This window comes from Dermacentor albipictus, chromosome 1 (genome assembly GCF_038994185.2).
Source record: "Dermacentor albipictus isolate Rhodes 1998 colony chromosome 1, USDA_Dalb.pri_finalv2, whole genome shotgun sequence".
Lineage (NCBI taxonomy): Eukaryota > Metazoa > Arthropoda > Arachnida > Ixodida > Ixodidae > Dermacentor > Dermacentor albipictus.
The window spans coordinates 336417101-336435870 of NC_091821.1; the positions used below are offsets into that span (position 1 = coordinate 336417101).

The following is an 18770-nucleotide window of genomic DNA, read 5'->3' on the forward strand; positions in this document are numbered from 1 at the left end:
TTGGTCTAAACTCTAGCTGGGCGCCGAACTCTAGGTGAACCCACATTTGCACACCGGGGCCCCCACAACGCGCCTCGCTTGTGGCAACTAATGCGCGGACCTTCGCGATCTCGCGTGTCCGGCCAACACCACCTAGATAGCACAAGGCCTTTTCATTTCGATCCATGACGTCATGCTACCTGGCCCGACTGCCATAGAATGTAATGGGGATGCTCCCGAGTAGGCAACAGTGATTTTGACGTCACCGCTTTCGTCACGCCAGCCTTGTCAATAGAAATTTCGGGCCAGGTAGCGTGACGTCATGGATCGGAGTAAACAGGCCTTGTGCTATCTAGGTGGTGTTGGTCCGGCCCGTTGCCTGTTGAGGAGGGCTCTCTTTTCCTCTGGAGCGAAAGCGAGTCGTGTGGTGGTCGCGGCGCGCTCTGTGTGTGCGTTGCGGCTCGGCGCGTTGGTGCTGCCGGGGCGGCCGACCTTGGGAAGGTCGACCTTGGAGGGCGCCGAGGGGTAGGGGGCGCTCTCCCGTCGCTCCTCCTAATTGCGCCGCCGGCCACTGGGCAGCCGCTCGCCGACCTCTGTGCAGCGGGCTGTTTTTGCCTGCGCGCACTGCACGGGCCACGGGGCAACCCCGGGCGTGATTCAGTGCTTGCGCGGTACGCCCTGACGTCACTGCGACGCCGCGGTGTTGTCCAGTTCATTGAGAGAGAGAGAGAGAGAGAGAGACTGGAAGGTCAACCAGAGATTATCTCCGGTTAGCTGCCCTGTACTGGAGGAGGGGTAAGCGGTTGCGATAGGTTAGAGAGAGAAGGATAAAAAAATTCAGAAGAAACCTACACACGCACACATGTTTGCTATAAAATTCACTGGAGAGAGCGTTGGCGCTTTGATCGCTCAGCCACTATGGGAATGTTGCTTAGTACGTGGATGGATCGAATCTTCGTGCTGTGGCCTCAGACCTCCTTGTAGCGCGATTTCGCGATTTATTGCTATTTTCCATTCTAAATTTTCAAACAGTCGTAGTTGTCCAAGCGCACCGAGGCGCTCTCTTCGCGCATGCATAATCGCGTCACGAATCGATGCATCTGTAGCGCAGTACGTTGTTTGAAATGCTCTAGTCGCGGTGGGGTAAATCCGTTTGAAGCCACAAGGACGAAGTTTAGAGAAATCCGCGTACTGTGCATCTTTCCCATGCTGACTGAACTGTCATACTTGCATCTGTCGTAAACGCTAACGCCAAAGTTTCTTGTAGTATCTTCTCTTTTTTTTTTTAAAGGTCTATGGTGCAGCTAGCGCAGTAAAAAGCTGTTTCATCCCTTTCAACATATTTCTGGAGACACTTGTGGAAGCTGAACCGCGCTACAAAATGACGTTTCTACGAACTCCATCACGCGAGTGCTCCCTTTACGCCGCTATTAACAAAGGCACCTGGCCCATACAGGCGACGCCGTGACGTAAGCGGGACCCGCGACACATGGTACGTACGTGCGCGTTCGGCGTGATCCCGCTTCCTGATTGGCTGACGCCTGCTGCTGCCTCCACTTCGCTCCCTCATTGCTGTAAAAACAGTCTGGACTGAAGTGCTTTGCAGTATAGACGGCTCGATCAGAACTCTGTCACCATAAGGACAATTGTCGCGCTAACTGGCGTGATAAAAAAATATTTTTATTTTAAACAGGCTTGACGCGGAAGGTCACAGCAGGATCTATAAAATAGGCGGGACAAATGAACAGCTTACGCTTTTTTGTAATTATTGTTGCAGTGAAAATAAAGGAAAGAGATGTAGTCACCTTGTAATGGTGACGGCTGCTCCTTTTCGCATTGCAGAAACAACATTATAGAACATTTATGTGATGGGAAGATGAGGAGAAATCACGTCATAGGGTCAGAAACACACCGCACGCAGACATATGGACACATGGACATATAAATATTAAGGGCAAATGCAAGTCGCGCCGCAATGAGTTTGTAAGCAAAGTCACGAACACCGACAAGCGACCGTGGTGTAGACTGCGATGAGCATGTAAACAGATAAGGAATTGCGCAGAGTTAATATAAAACGCACACAGTACACACACACACACAGAGAGAAAAGATATCAGCCCTTCCACTCTGTGAAGGACGTGCAGTGAGGCTATAGCTGTGGTGGGTTTTACCTCAGTCAGCGTATATTATTATTATTATTATTATTATTATTATTATTATTATTACAAAACATGGGGCTGTCCGTTTCCCTCTCGTAGAAGCCTATGTATTGACAGCAGACGGGAATTACACGATATTACAACATCATTGTGAACTACGTAATTAAGAAAAGTAGATGAAATTCGGCGTGACTTAAGAGTCGTCTTAGCGGCTAATATTCGTATAATTTGTTTCAGGATAGTTTCAATAAAATAAGAGTTACAGCCGTTTTCTGTAACCATACGTTTACAACTTCTCTGTGAACTAATCATGAGAAGTAAACGAAACTCGGCGTAATGATAGCGTGGTCTTAGCTTCCAATTTCAGTACGAATGTTTTTTCAAGGTACCTACGTTAGGTTGAGAGCTACAGAGCGTTCGCGAGAAACTGGAAGCGAAATTTTTTGTTGTGTGGACTCGACACATGGACGGACGGACATCGACAACCGCCGGCGGGTAGCTGTATGCAGCTTAGCTGTAAAAAGTGTAACACGTAGTGTACAAGCGCTAATAATTACAAATAACAGCTTACGTGTTTTGTAACTGCTGTTTTACCGATCCATCAAAGTTTGATATTAAAAAAGCGACTGCGTTGCAAATGGTGTCGGTCACTCAGAACGATATGACGCGTGCTTCTGAGAAATAGAATGATCCTCTACGCATCGCGGTTGAACGTAGCGTCACTAGACGTCGCGGTCGGCGCTTACGTTCTGGTAAAAGGGTGAAACAATATAGCCCAGATATACGTTCAGGCTAAACCCTTAGTACTAAAATTTAGCGGCTTTAACCGCTTATAGTGTCATTGTGTACGGTGTCCCTCCCACACGTACTCAGTGCTTACTCTCTCCCTTTCTTCCTCTTTCTATTCCCCTTTCCCCCACCCGCAGTGTAGGGTCGCAAACCGGATGCTGTTCTGGTTGACCTCCCTGCCTTTCCTACCCTTGCTTTCTCTCTCTCTCTCTCTTAGCGGCTTTTCGTTCTTTCTTTTTTTTTTCTCACTCTCTGCAGCAGCGCAATTAGTGCCGTCGCGCTTTCACACCGCCTTCGCAGATCAAACTCTGTGAGGTGCACAGGAGTGCTGCTATCAGAGACTCCGGATTACGCAACAACGCGGGGCTCATTACGGACGTGCCTTTCAATTGGCAACGCCCTCTCGTGTTCTTTCTTTTTCTTCTTTTTAACAAACTTTTTCGCGCACCGTCCCATTCCTCATCTGAGGCGCGGAATGCCGCACGGGGCAAGCTCAAGCTGATTGCGAAGTAACCGACTGCTTAGCGAAACATCCATTACACGGCTCCTAGCGCAGTAGCAGCATGCAGGGAGGCGGGCTTCGGAAGACGGAGTGGATGGCGGCGGGATGTGCAGGGGTGGATGTGTAATGACGGCAGAAAATTTATGATCTGGCCAGTTCCGTCGCGCGGTAATCAGCGGTGTTTTTCAACTCGCGAAAGCGAACATTTTGAACGCGCCTCGGATATGGTCACCGGAATATAGTTAACGGGCGTAACCCGAGTGGACAACAACACACACTTCCCGGAGAGAGAGAGAGAGAGAGAGAGAGAGAGAGAGAGAGAGAGAGAGAGAGAGAGAGAGTAGTGACGGAGTGAATTGGGTAGAGTGTGAACGCTGTCAAGTTGCACAGGTTCAACCAACCGCGCCCAGAGAGTTTTCGGAGTGTACTCTGGCTAGGTACGCCCGCACACTCACTTCTCGTTAAAAGTAATCAAGCAAGCAGAAAAAAAGAACGAAAGAGAAAGAAAGGAAGAAAGATTGAAAGGCAGACGGGCGAAAACTGGCGTTCCGCTAGCCAACGCGAGGTTGCGCTTGTGCACGGTTCGCCCGGCGAAATAATTAGCGCCATTTAATGTTCCGGTGCCTTCCGCCGTGCAGCCCGCAGTTCAGCGCGCGCGTGGCGTCCAAGCGTTCGCGCGTCGCTTCCGCGGCGGCCCTGTGTGTCGTGCGCACAGCCGTCATTTCCACGCGCGCTCGCATCGGCCCGCGAACAAGGTCACCGCTGTTTGCGCGAGCGCCGGCGATCCGCGGCTGTGCCACGGCAGCTGACACCTGTGCGTTCGGTGCGCAGTAGTAGTTGTAGTACGGTATTCACGCAGCGCCACTTCGCGATCTCCGCTGCGCTCCGAAGTCGAGGTGACGCTCCGGAGGTCATGATCGGGGGAGAGCGGGCGATGTTGCGGAGCGGCGTATTAGGGAGGGGCGTGCGGCACTCCGTGTGCGAAGCCGTCCGACGTTTGCGTGTTTACGCTGGTTTTCACGCTGGTTGTTTGCGCGCGTCTCACTGGAACGGCCCGTTCGGCGGCGGTGGTGGTTGTGACGTTTGCGGCCGGTGCTGTACAGCCGCACTGCAGGGTCGCTGCCGGCGTTTGCCCCCTCCTGTCGTGTCAGTGTTCAGGTCCGGCAGTCTGGAATGTTATATGAGCGAGAAAAGAAGCCGCGTCGCTCTGCCTCGAGTCTCGTCACAGGCCCATTTGGAAACAGTGACGACACAGTTGACTTTCCTATCGGTTATTGTGCCGATGCTGCCTTATTTTACACATGTATACTCTCTACAAAGAACGAAAAAAAAAATTACACCATCTTCTGCGTGACTTAATTGTCCCCAAGGAATAGTCGTCGGCTATCTCGTTCGCTTTCTTTTAAGTCTCAGCGCTCGCTGCTTTCCTCTCGGGAACGCTACTTCACGCAGATGCCGATCGTGAACTGAATGAAAGTACCGCGTGTGCAGCGTTAAAGAAAGGAAAGGCAAGGAATCACTTGCTTTTCCTTTTTTGTTTGGGCTCAAGATAAGCCCCAAATGGTGCAGACGTTTCTTAAGGTGTACATTAGAAGAGCCCGTAGGTACAACAAAAGCCCACATAGAAGCATTATAATGAACGGCTCGTCGCGTGTAAGTTTCATTGCATTTCACGGGCTTCTTAATGGGAAACCAGTTTGGCACTTGGACCGCTTTATTGCTGCGCCACGGCTCGGCGACCCTGAGTGTGTAGGAATTCCGGGAGCCATATTGATGGCGCAAGGTTGAGAGACCCGCTCGCCAAGCTGAGCCCCGTAGCAGATAGCGTCGTCAGCGCGGCGGGCGGCATTTAGCAGCACGCCCCCCCCCCCCCCCCCCTCCCCGGACAGGTTTGCCGCCCCGTATGCGGGTGACACGCGCGTGCTTTGGCCCCTGAACTCTCGTCGTCGTCGTCGGGGGGGGGGGGGGGGGGGGGGGGGGGTGCCCGATGCACCCGCGGCAGTACACAGATCGCCCCGACCCTTCCCCCTCGTCGGGTCACCGGCGCGACCCAGTGGCCGCGGGCCCCGCCCGCAGATATAGGGGCGAGAGAGAAGCTACGTGTGCGCGTCACATACGCGTGTATATATACACACACAAGTAAGCGTACGAATTCTCGCTCGGAAAACTTGGCTCTTAATCGAAGCGGGTGGTGTTTGGGCGGTGTCTTTCTTTTCTTCTTTATTTCAAATGTGTCAACGTATGCGGCGCTGCGGCTGTGCTATACATAGTGCTTTAGCTTACCCTGCAGTACAGCCGTGCTCCTTCGAAGTCAGTTTTGCCTCTGCGCCCTGCAGCCACTTTTGCTCGTTGATTAGCGAAAGTTGCCCGCGCGAACATCACGGGGCGGTACTCTGGGTTGTTCTGAAAGAGCCAGAGGAGGTTGGAACGTAAGCAGCTTAACCGGGTTTCTCCTTCCACCCGGTTGACTACTAGGCAGTGGAGCAGAGCATCTCTTGCGCGAGCTCCTACGTCTTATATCCGCGACTTGGTTGCGGGAGACGCTATAAGACCACCTAGATGTGAGCTTCCCACCTGAAGTACAGCAGCAAATTCCATTCAGATCAATTTGCTTTCTTTTTTAGCATGTCCTTCCGCAGCGTTTCATTTCCATCACGCGCACTTGGAATATACGAATCGCCGGTATCTTAATACTCCGCGATATGCCCGGCGGCCTCACACGCGAAACCAGAGGCGTCACACGCACGCGAAACCGCCAGCGCCTGGGCAGCCGTCGCGATATGCAAACGGGCGCGCCCGCGATCACTCGATCCGTTCGACTGCGCGGCGCAGTGGTGTGTCGTCTGGGTTTGCCGCATACCGGCGGCAGGCCAGACGAGCGTCACGCAGGCTCCGCGGTTTTCGATTGCGCTCTCCTCTCCCGCGCGTCTGGATTGGTCGTCGCCGCGATCGGCCTTCGACGTCGATCTGCTCGCCGCCTCGGGCGCTTTGCAGAGGGCCAGCTTGTGCCCGCTGGTCGCCCGATTGGCCACCGCCCCCATCGAGTCTCCGCTCCTCCTTCCCACCCTCATTGCAATGCCATTTCGCGGTAGTGAATGTTTTTCAAGTGCCGTGTTTTTACAGCGCTGCGCGGCAGACCATCGGAGGCTGCGATTCGACACTGCGGCCGAGAGGAAAACGAAAACACGCCGAAATTATTACTTTCTCGTGTCGTTGACGTCTTGTGTGCTTTAAGTGGTCTACACAGTGGTCGAACAAGGGATTTCGCAGGAGCCAACTTTTAGACGAGGGTACCTGCCTTCGCCTTCACGAAGACAAGCGTTGCCGCTAGCCTGCGACATGCGTTGTTCGCCCTTCCATGCTGATCACTTCGTGTTGTTCCCATGAACCTCTGTTGTGTTTGCATGTCTGCGCTTTAGTGTGATTTCCTTCTTATTCTTTGTCTCAATCTAATGTTATGATGACTTTTCCATGCTGGGACATTCCACGGGACTTGCTATTTAGTCAGTGTTTCAGCGTGCGTTGCTTCTAATCACGGGCCCGGCGTTGACTCTACATTATACACGGGATACATGACACATGTATGCTCCAAGTATATACGGTATGGTTTCCTTGTGAAAGCTTTTCACGATCTGTATTTTTATTTCTACCAATATTGTTCCTTTGTTGATGCTTACTTTTCATATATTTATTACTGCCTTTTCCCCATAGTCATATTTAGGGTATAGCGGGCTCTTCAGTAGGCAAACTTCCCACGCTGGCGTAGTTAGCGGCAAAACAAAACTATGCAGCAAGGCGTACGGCATGCGATTCCGCGCGTGTATTAGCCGTGTTGCAGCAAGCGCATGCACCCGTTTTCCATCAAGTTCCAACAGGCCATCGTAGCGGTGCGTCCTCCGAGAGATCGTGTGGTATACATGCGGGCGATTCAAGCTACCCGAGACTGTGATATGTCGCTCTTGCTTTCTCCTTCATAAGTTCTTCGTAAGTACACACAGTGTGACAGCCGATTTTTTTCAGCATCTGCGGGGGCTCTGCTCCAGCGCCAACGCGTTCCGAAGCTGAGCAAAAGACTGCAGTTTCTCGTTGCCGATCGAGTGGAAGTCAGGCAAACAATGGCGCGCATGCTGCCAGTTTCAGTGACCGATGAAGTATTCCGTAGCTTAAAAGCCTTTTAGCACTGTTCTTCATTCATGCTACCAGCGCGAAGATATGGCACAGTTAGACGCAGACACCGCTAACGCTGGACTACAACTGCCCAGTTGTATAGTCTAGTCGTTGTGGTGTCTGCGTGCTTGCGCTCTTTGTGTCCTGTTTTTTTATGGCGCTGGTAACATGAATGGAGAAGCTCGCTACCAACTGGCCGGTTTAACAGTACCTGCACTTAGTTTACGTTTCTCTGGTATACTCTAAGGACGCGCAAATGAACAATGACTGATAACTATAAGGACTTAACTTTGAGCCGGATTTTCCTTGTTTGTGACCGTCTGGCAAACGATGTCCACTGTCATCGATCTTGCGGGCATCGACCGATTGTTACGGTGCGAAGTCTAAGCTGTAAACACTCGGCGAATTTGCACAGCCAATTGTCCCAACCTCCGTATGTATATGTGCGCGAGTGATGAAGGGCGCAGTCGTGTCTGACAAGAGATGCTTCGCCCCTTTTCGACACCGCGCTTGTCCAGCAGGTGCTCCGACTCCCTCGTTTCGTTGCCCTCCTAGAAGGAAGGATCCTTGCTATTTTTGTATTGGCACTCGGGCGACTATGAAAGAAGCGTGTCTGCGCGAGAGAACAGTGCGAATTGAGCGACGCAGTGTCCTTGTTGCCTGCAGCACGCCGCTGTGCCTGCAGGCAACGAGGTATACAGCGTCACCAGGCGCGTGTTCAATATCTCTGCATCATTTGGCAGTCGCAGGCAGTGTTCAGCCATCAATGGACGCCGCGATCTTGCGTAGGCTTTGCAGCCCTGACGGCGACGCGCACGGGGAATGCGAAGTTGTTGAAATGGAGGATTGGAAGCTAATTGCGTGGAATATACTTCTGGAATGTCAAAAACGGCAGTCTTACCTTGAGTGTCGTATGGGTAAGCAAGAAGAGAGGGAAAGGGAGAAGTCATAAGGAGAGGCAGAGGGAGGTTAACCAGGCGGAGCGCGGTAGGCTACCTTGTACTGGGGAAGGGGGAAAAGCGATTGGTAAGCAAAAAAACATCGGGCAAGAATTACAGCTATCGCAGTTCCCGTGCCCTATACATGGGTGACGTCGTGAAATTTTAGGCGGCATCCGTTCGGGATTACAGTTAATAGTTCGTATCGCTAACCAAGGATTGCATCGCATTCCATAGGAACGAAAGACTTCGTTTATAGCGAAACATTAAAACATTTCCTCACCAGAAACGGCCGGCACATGTCAACATACCGCTTGAGACGCCTTAATTAGCTGGAGTTCACAGAAATGCGATGTCCCTACTCGGTGCGAAGTTACGCAGTTGTAAAACTCGTGCTTGTCTTTTTATTTTATCTTTTTTTAAAATTTACTGACTTTCGGTATTTTCTTTTTTCTTTAAGTTGAGTGAAGTTACATGCTCCGTATAGTCGCTGTAATTACATTTTCTTTTCTTCTAAATTACAGTATACATATTCAAAATTTCAAATCGGTTTGAGTGGTTGCTGTGTGCGATCATTCCTTTTGCGGTTTACACGCACTTGCACAGAGAGAACTGGAGGGGGGGGGGGGGGGGGTGTAGAGGTTTCTCTTAAGCAAGCGACGTACGGGAGTTATAAAGACAGGCGTAAAGAATCCAGCTAGGCGTGCATCAAATCCGCGAGCCGTGTCAGCGGGGGAAAGGGTGAGGGGCAGAGAATGTATGCGCGAAAGTAACAAAGACGCGCCTTGTAATGTACACACCCGGCGCATTCGTCAGGCGCGCGGTGTACTATACCGTTGGCACATCACTCGTACAGAGAAATGTATACGCCGCCGTCTTAGTACGTATTGTTTGCTCTTTTCCTTCCTCGAGAGGGCCGTTCTTCGCGCTGTACCGGCGCATTCTGCACATCGAAGGAGGCCACACTTGTCAACGCACGCACCGAAGCGCGTATATGGCCTAGTGCGCCGAAGTTTTGTGCGAAACGCGCGTCGTCTGTGGCACGTCGTGTTGCGTCGTCGCAGCGTCGAAGGGAATACGCCCACATGAGCTCTCGCCGCCATGTGGCTAGCCGAAAGGAGAGGAAAAGAAAAAGAAGGAAGGACGGATTGGTTTTTTTTTTTGCCCGCGATGCAGCCGTCAAGCTTCGGCGACCGCTTCCACGGCGCCCTCGTATATACGAATGGCACGAGGACAGATTGGTGGGGAAAGCAAAAGAATCTTCGCTTATGCGCGCCTGTTGTAGCCGTTTAAGCCATCGTGCGCGTGCGCCTTTATTATAGCGATCGTCATCAAGACGCGTTGCAGCGATGGAAGCGTGTGATACATTACCATGGAAACGTATGATACGACTCAATGCAGCCTGCATTCCGATGTGCGAAAAGTTATACACAGCTGCATCGAACAGACAGGTTCTATCATATTCCGATATATAGCTATATAGCGAACAGTAGGAGCAACCATAATTTTGGCGCGTCGCATCGGACGCCCGTCGCCGTCTGTATTTCCCGTTTTACAGCGATCGATGCAACCGCACATGCTTCGCACGCGTGCCACAGATATTATGTTCATCAGCGTCGTATAGTTCCTTAGCGCGCTTTCAGTCGGTAGACTTGGTTATACTGCGATTTTAGATTATGCAGTCGATCACTAACCCTTTTACATTTAACGTCCAGTTAGGCGTTTACTGCGGCAGGCCCTCGGACGCGCGCGAGCGCCTCTTTTCGGAAATCAATTCCGAGGCCGCGAGTCGATGCCGACGTCGGCGCGGCCTTGGTCAGCCGCGATGGGCCGGCGGCAACGACGTCGACGACGACGTCGGCGACAGCAGCTGATCGCCGCTCTCTCCGCGTTGGCCGTGGGTGGCCTACATCGCCGCAGCCGCCGCAGTCTTCGCCGCAGCGGCATCTGATAGGTAGCGACGCCACGCGCGCAAGTGCAGAACCTCTGGCGATAAAGACACGTGAAGCCAAGGAGCGCGCGCGCGCCTCGAATTTGATATCGTAGGCGATTCTGCGTCACGATTATACCGGTCTGCATGCATGCTCCTTGACGCCAGGGGGGCGATGCCGATTTCGATTAAGCCGGAAAGGTACGGGTACTCTCCTCTGAGACCCTGCATTGGCGGCCGGGCTCGGGAAAAGTGATATCGTTCACGCAAGCGAGCCGTCCAGCATTCTTACTCGCCCGCGATGGCCGAAACGAGACGCGGACCGGTTGAGCTTGACGTGCAGGGACTCCATTTAACTGCGTCAAGCGTAAAATAGTCACATGGAGCACAGGTGACGAATGACCGGTCAGCTTTACACGTCTGACGTTCTTCCTTGAAGGCTTCAACAACCGCCGTTGTCGCTCAGTGTATATATGGTGTTGCGCTGCTAAGCACGAGGTCGCGGCATCAAATCCCGGCCGCGGTGGCCCATTTCGATGGGGGAGAAATGCAAAAACACCCGTGTTCCGTGCATTGGGGGCGCGCTAAAGATCGATCCCCTGGTGCTCATAATTAATCCGGATACTCCCACTACGGGGGCCCGCCTCATAATCATATCGTGGTTACGGCACGTACAACCCAGAATTCAGAACAGAGCCTCTATATAGTAACTCGGGATGCGGGAAATTCCTCGCTAGAATACACAACGGCGCCGGCCTCCAAGTAATAGCTTACGATTCTTAGGGCAATAAAGAAAAATCAAGAAAATTGCCGCAATTACGAGCGAGGCGAGGCTGCGTGTTTAGCGCGCAGGCTTTTCTATTTGAGAAGAGCTTTTTTACAGGCGTGAAATCACCGGCATAAGTATACACTGTACACGGAAATAACTCCGAGGTGGGAGTATACTGCTTGTCCTCTAGCGACCCCCTGGTTCGGAGTTTATTATGCTCCGTATGATCGGAGTAGAATTTTTACTCCGCACGAGCGGAATTTTTGCGTGGAATTATGGGAGGTTTTTTTCTGTCTTTTTTTATTTTTTGCTTTGCAATTGACGGAGTTTTTTCGAGGTGCAACGGGAGTATAAAAAGAGGCATCGCGTCAGTTTGCGCGAACATGTTTACATGCAGAGGCTGCTGGTTAAATTTCGAAATATGCACACGAGACCACGTCAAATTCGATGAAACAAGTCAATGAAAGCACATATATGATGACATACATAAACATTCCAGAAACGCCCAATGCAGAAATTTGAAAGACATCCCACGTACACGCGATACTCAAGATGCAACGGTGCCAGTATATATAGCCACGATACTGCGTGCCTCGAAACCGCCAAGGGAGCAGCTGTGCTGTTTTCAAAATTACGACTCACATGCTCGTTCATACGAGATCTGCTTCTTTGAAACTAACAGAATACCTTAATCAACACAAAACTGTTAATTCAAAATAGTGAGAGAAAAAAAGTTAATGGCGTTATTTTTCAAAACTATGCCATTCTGTGAGTGCTGAAGCGACTTCGTACACTGCCGGCGTTCGCGGCCAAAAAGTAGTGCGTTAGTTACAGTAAGCTAGAAAAATGTAAGTGCATGTGCTGCATAGCAAAATTACATTTTTTCGATATAGTGGTAGCGTAGCAAGAAATTATTACCTGTGAGCATGACCCGCAGCAGCCGACGTAACACCGAAAAATGCGCAGACATACATTTTATACACCGCACTACTTGCTCTGAGTACAAGCAATCTGTCTCGGTTGCGAAAAGGAGCTACATCGCTGATCTGTCGAGTGAACCCCTAAACTCGTAGCCAGCAGGCATGCGTCTAAATCAGTGTCTCGGATAGAGCGTAATGTTAATGCAATATCGGAAGCAACGACGTGACCAAAACCTATATGCGCGATAACAATTCGATTCACATCGCTCAATAAGAAGCTTTATTTTAAGCACACATATATACTTATGTCCTACCGTTTTTCTTCGGGCGAGGATATCCGTTCACAGATAAATAAAAACAGTTGCTTGCACTCCGGTCTTTCTCACTGGCAACACAGCACCGCAACGAACTTGGGTTACGCCATTCATGCGCGACTAGCACGGATGTCGTCGCTCGAACAGTGGCTGCTGTTGCCATTGCTACGCGGTCCTTACAAACATTACACCGGACGTTGTCAGCATGTACTCAAAAGGACATAGAAGTGGCATTTCACGTACTGAAGAACACAAGACAGGGTGACGCAGCACGGAAACACAGCCAGAACGTGAGCCGACATCACGAGCCAGTGAGCAGCTTCGAGGTATACCTAAGCCTTTTTCCGCACTTGAAAACGTGGTTCTTGCAATCATCGTTGTCAGCAAAGTGATCACAGCTAATGTACTTGAAGCTGAGATACAGTGAGCTTCAGGCATGCCTATAACACTTTCTGGAAGGAGATACGGGAAACAAATTGACGAAACGCTGTCACGGAACGAAACTTCACAGACGTGAACAAACCGTCAGCCATGAGCACTGCCCGCTCCGCCGAACGCGCCCGGTCGCTGGCGAGGCGCACAGCCTCATGGGAAGCGCCACGTGACTAACCTGTATCGGCGGAGGGGAGTTTTTCAAAACTCCCTGTCGGAGTTTCACGGGAGAACAAAATTTTTAAGCGGAGTAAAATCGCGTCATGTCGCCTTAATACTCCGGCAGCTAGCCAGCGGAGTGAAACGAGGGAATGGCGCTGTTTTGCTCCCATACATCGGAGTAAATATTTGAGGAGGGGAGCTTTTAGGGCACATCACCTCTTAAAAACTCTCAGCTGGGTTTATTTTCGTTTACAGTGTATAAGTAACGCAGGGCTAAAACTGTCCGGTATCAGGCGGATAAAATGTATAGTCGCTCGCATCTTCCAACCAACTATTCCACTTCACTCTTCGATCGACGTATATGAATTCGGTTCCTAATTAGTACAGCTGGCACACGCGTCGCTGCGAATGGAGCTCGCCAGCGGCGCTTATCCCGGCGGCGTATACCATATACGCTCGCTTTCTTCGTTCAGGGTTCCACGCATGCGCTGAACATACGGGGACGCCGAGAAATCGTTTCGCCAGAGTAACTTATTTTCTCATGTTTAACTTCCGTTTTCCAGGCTTCTCCCGCGGAGCACGCGTTCACTCCGATCGGGTACAGGAAGAGTAAACATGTAGTACTCCGTCGGGCAGACGATGAGAGCTCTGGAAACTGCAGTCAGCAGCATGGGAAAAGCAATCACTCTCACGTAACAGAGTCCCCTGCACCACATAACGCTTCTGTATCGCAGATTCCCGCTTTAATAATAATAATAATAATAATAATAATAATAATAATAATAATAATAATAATAATAATAATAATAATATCTTCTTTACTACATGATCGCTATTTGCTAGCCGCTCTCGGCTTAATGGTCCCGTGAGCAGGAGGCAACTCTTCTTGTGCGGGGCAGCGTAATAGTATGGAACAGTCTACTTTCACTATTTGGAATGTCAGGAATGGGGGCTCTATAAAAAATCACCGACGATTACGATGCTTCCTAACGCGAAATTTGAGCGCAGATCTATACTTTCTTTCGTTTCGCGATATATTGGCTGGCGCGTAGTACCTTTCTCTTGGGGCACATTGCAAACGGAGCGAAGTGTGGCGCGACTACCTCATTAATCGGCAGATCGCTAATCGACAGAGAGAGGCGGCGCGTGGGCGACGCGCAGGCGCGATTCACAGCAGCCGCCGCAGACAGACCTCCGCTCATGCAGTGCTTTGTTTCCATATATGGCATCGGTGGACCCGCTCGCCGCATGCCGCCGGTCATCCGTCGGTGAACAGACGACGGCGCGCTACTCCGGCGCCATCTCGTAGCGGTCGACGCCACAGAGCCCGTCTTGCGCGGCACCACGCTTTTCTTAACGTTTCGCCACCATCGCGCTTTCTTCGCCGTCGCCTTTTTTCATCCCCTGCTGCGCTCCGCGTTCGCGCTTTCCTCCCTCACTGTGCTCGTTCGCTCGGTCTCTCCGAGGGCCGACGCTAAACTCAAGAACGGACGCCAAGGGCTGGCACTCTAATATAACCGCGACTCTATAGCCGAAACCCCTTTCTGTCGACGGCAGTTTGCGTACACGCGGTGTGTGTGTCCACGCTGCTCGCCGTCGATGAAGCGATCGGCACTCGGCAGATGGACGCGAGCAGGCCTTGTCCGGCGCTGTCGGCTCGGTGATGACCGTGAAGCGCGAGTAGACGCTCTCATCCGCCGCTGGTCGGACCGCGCGGTGTGTGCGCGTGCGCGGCGGCGGCCCTGTTTGCGCGCGGCCATTGTGTGCGCAGGGACGCCCACGGCGCGGTTAGAAGAAGCGCGCGCGCGCGCTCGCTGGGCCGGAACCGCGTGGGGAGAGAGCGCTCGCTATGCGGCGCTCGCTGCCCGCTGACAAGCCTGGCGGAGGCGAACGGCTCTCGCTGATAAGTGCTTCAGTGGCCGGGCGGCGCCCGCGTTATGGCACGGTAGTAGTACTACGTCCAGCGCTACTCGTCGGCTCCGGAGGCGTTCTTTGACGCTGGCCTCTGATGCGAGGCGCATTGAAATCTATTGAGAAAAAAGAGGGGCTCCCGAGAGGTGGGGTCGTCGCTTCGTAACTGTGCCGCCGCGTTTCTTCGAGTGCAGTGAACCAAGGTACGCGAAGAGAACGTGGGGCCGCGGCGGCGAGCGCTCGTCTTAGACCTCTTCGGAAGCCGGCCCCCGCGTTTCTCCCGTGGTGGTCTTTGTGAGTGACTTGCTGGTCCTGATCGGTTCTCCGGTTTGCACCAGCGTCGACAAAAAGAAGCGGCAAGAATAGCAGCTTCTTTATTCCGAAGCATCCGTGAGTCCAACACTGCAGAGAGTATTATATGGGCCTTGAAAACGGCACAGAAACGTCATTTAATCTGTTTCAACATATACCCTCCTGCTCCGACCATATAGCTCGACTTCGAGGTGCAGGCTGTCTGCCGATACCATATAGGCTGTCCTCCATTTCAGGGCAAACTTGCTGCAGGGCATCCATGCATAGGAACGTTCACTCTTTGCATGGGACACTTCATTGGTATTCGAGCGCTCATATAAAGTAGGTTCAGTTAGGAATGAGAAACTAGAGAATAATATCTAGATATATGAATTGGTGTCTGCGCTCTGCCATTTTGTTCTCATAAAGCTGAAACGTTTTTGACATCGCGCCGAATGCAGATAAGGGTTTTTCTCCCAGAGTGGACGTCCCTACATATCCTTCGCTTGCTTTGAGTATCGGTGCGCAGTTCACGCGGGTCATTTTGCCCGCTGTATTTGTCGAGCACGCGACTTCGTACACGTTTCCGAACGCCCTTATATCAGTAGTGGCGTCACGCTCGTCAATCCTGGGATGATAATAAGAAGCCATACATTTTTTTTTTTTTTTAGCGTCGGTAGTTGTCACGGAAACCAGACCGAGAAATCATGAAATGATGCAGCGCTTACAGAACATCTCTGTGACAGCTTCTTATTGCAACTACGAATGACGCGTTCTTGCGCGTGAGACGTGTACTTAGTAGGCGCGCGGTGCTTCTCTTGCGGCGCTATGGACTGACCTTCCGCACAAATCACGCGGCTTCCCGCGTTTGTTTGCATCTTCTTTCGGGCACCTCCGTAGGTTGGCGCGTATAGGAATGTGTCCGGCCCGCTACAGGGGCGACTTCGAGGGCCGTCGGTGTACGTATACACGCAGAGACGGCGGCGACGCCGCCGCGTCCTTTAGCGCACCTTGGCCGCGCGTGTGCGTAGAAGTGCCGCGAGCTGGACGAACCGTGCCAAGCGCGCATGTAAATACACCCGCGCTCTCTTGGATGGGCGAAGTCGTCCCCGGTCAGAGAAGCTGTCACTCAAGCGCGGCCCGCGCCGATCAACCCCGATCCTTGACGCCCGCGCCCGATCGACCGGAAGCGGCGGCGGCGGCCGAAGCCACGAGAGACGTGCGGCCTCGTTCTCCGCCCGCCGCAAAACCGCGGAGGCCCCCGTCCCGCGTGCGCGGCGCTATACGCCGCTGTCATGCCCTTCACGGAGCACGACGCGGGTGGAGCTTCTTTCGCGCAAATTTCGGGGAGGAAAAAAAATAAAGTGGCGGCTCGCTCTTTTTTTTTTTTTTTGCGCAACATCGGCGGCGACGATGACGTCGTGAGAAGCGGGGAAACAATTCGTCCCGCGCCTTTTGGCTTGATGCGCCGCGGCAAGCTGAAAAAAGAATGTGCCGGCTGGTTTTTAGGCATGCATATGTGGCCGTCGGACGCTTTAGGGGGGTGGACTCGAGCTCAGGCTGACGATTGTGCGCCGTTACTTTATCTTTTTTTTTTTTCCTACGCGGTGTAGAGTCTTTTGTGAAAAGGTCAGTTCGGTCAAGTTGGCACTATTTAAGACTGAACGATTACGGAGGAAGCAGGATGTCTCGGGGCCGAGGTCGGTGGCCTTTAAAAGAAAGTTTATTTCGCCAAACAATAGAGTGTGTTGAGAGTATTTTGTGTGCAGTATGTACTTTGTTGGCTACATGCAATTTTTGTGGGGACATTGACTCATCGCCTCGCTCGTTCAACAACTATTCGCATGAACTATATGAACACTTCCATTTCCATATTCATTTATTCGCTTTTTGGGCAGTGTACGGAATTACCCGAGGGGGGTATAGAACAAAAGGAGATGAATAACTTCCTGACAGAGTGCTGCTCATGCTCGGTGTAACTGCAGCAGTCTTCGTTTTCTAAAATAACTCTATGTGTCACAGTAATTAAAGAGAAAACATTGGTTATTTCTATTGCAAAGTTACTTCAAGTTACATAATAACGAAAAAAATGAGAAAACAACAACGTTTCACCCGCAGTTGGCCGGGGCTGTAGCGTTGCGCTGGTGAGCACGATCTCGTGGGTTCGATACTGTAGTTCGATGACGTGAATTTGATCCCGGCCGCGGGGACCGCATTCACACGCGGGGCGCTATGCAAAAAACGCTCACGTGCTCTGTGTTTTGGGTGCACGTGTAAGAACCCGAGGAGGTTCAAGATTAATCCGGAGCAGCCCCGCCTCCTATGGGGATCCCTCGTATACCCGCTGCGCAGTTTCGAGGCGTTAAATCGCGCAATTTAATTTAACGACGACATTTTGCACGAGTAAACGTAATTACCGTGCAGTGCAATATAGAAATTGCGTGCTTGAGAAAGCGAGAAAGACAAAACGTCAATGATCTGACTGTACAGCAGGTCGCCGGCAGCGCAGTTCTGTTTTCACACTTGCGAAATGGCTACGCGTGCGCACTTTGTGTCGAAGCTGTGGACCTTCCTTTTGTTTCCTACGATATTTGTTTCTTTATAGTATTGTATCGCAGCGCATGTCGTCAGCGTACGCGCGGTAGTGCCCGGATTAGCACGTCGATTTCGTCTCACGTTGGACGCAGGCATGAACTGTGTAGCACTTTCTTTCTGCAATATAGCCGACTATTGAGGCCGCCATTGTCGAAGGTAGAATGCAAAGTTTGCAGGAGTGTGTGTGTGTGTGTGTGTGTGTGGGGGGGGGGGGGGGGGGGCCTCCCGAGGCGCGAGCTTTGCCCGTCGCCCCCCGCCCGGGCCTCCCGAGGTGCCGTGCGCTGTGTGTGCCAGTCACCACGGAATACGCACGAATCCCCTCCGTTTGCGCCGCTGCCGACCGCTAAACCTACATCCGAACTTTTTTGGACCACATCGATGTCGGAAAGTCTGCTCCTGGCCAGCCGCCGCACTTGGTTTTGCCTCGCTAATCACTGGTAGCGCACCCACCCCCAACAGCCATGGAGGTGCAGGGCGAAGACCTCGACCCGACAACGTTCAGACCCAGTGAGTGGACCACGATACTCCGCGCGTACAAGGGAGGCAAACCAAGCCCGGAAGCGCTGGTTGTGCCCCCTCATGCAGCCCCTGTTCGAGACAAGCCTGCCGCGCCCGCCGTCGGTGCTCCGGCCGACACTGCCCCTGCGACCTTCAAGCCGACATACCGTGCTCAACAACAACAGCTGCGCGTGACGCACGCAATCGCATTGCGAAGTAAGCAACTTGCTTCACTCCCTCCCGGCACTATAAGGGTAGTCTTCCGACCAAGAGGAGGCCTCGCTTTGAACGGAGCCATGGCGCAGCCACTCATGAAAGCTCTGCGAGTCACCGCCGCTGACCGGGACCTAGGAGAGTTTCACCTCCGGATTCACCCGACGAATAACACCTTCACGGTCGCTACACCTCACGAGT

General features: G+C 52.1%; 1 protein-coding gene across 3 annotated transcripts in view; it reads left to right on the forward strand.

Annotated features, from left to right (window-relative positions):
- LOC139054560 (platelet binding protein GspB-like) overlaps positions 1–18770 on the forward strand; it is a 249237-nt gene that overhangs the window by 118491 nt on the left and 111976 nt on the right. The window lies entirely within an intron of this gene.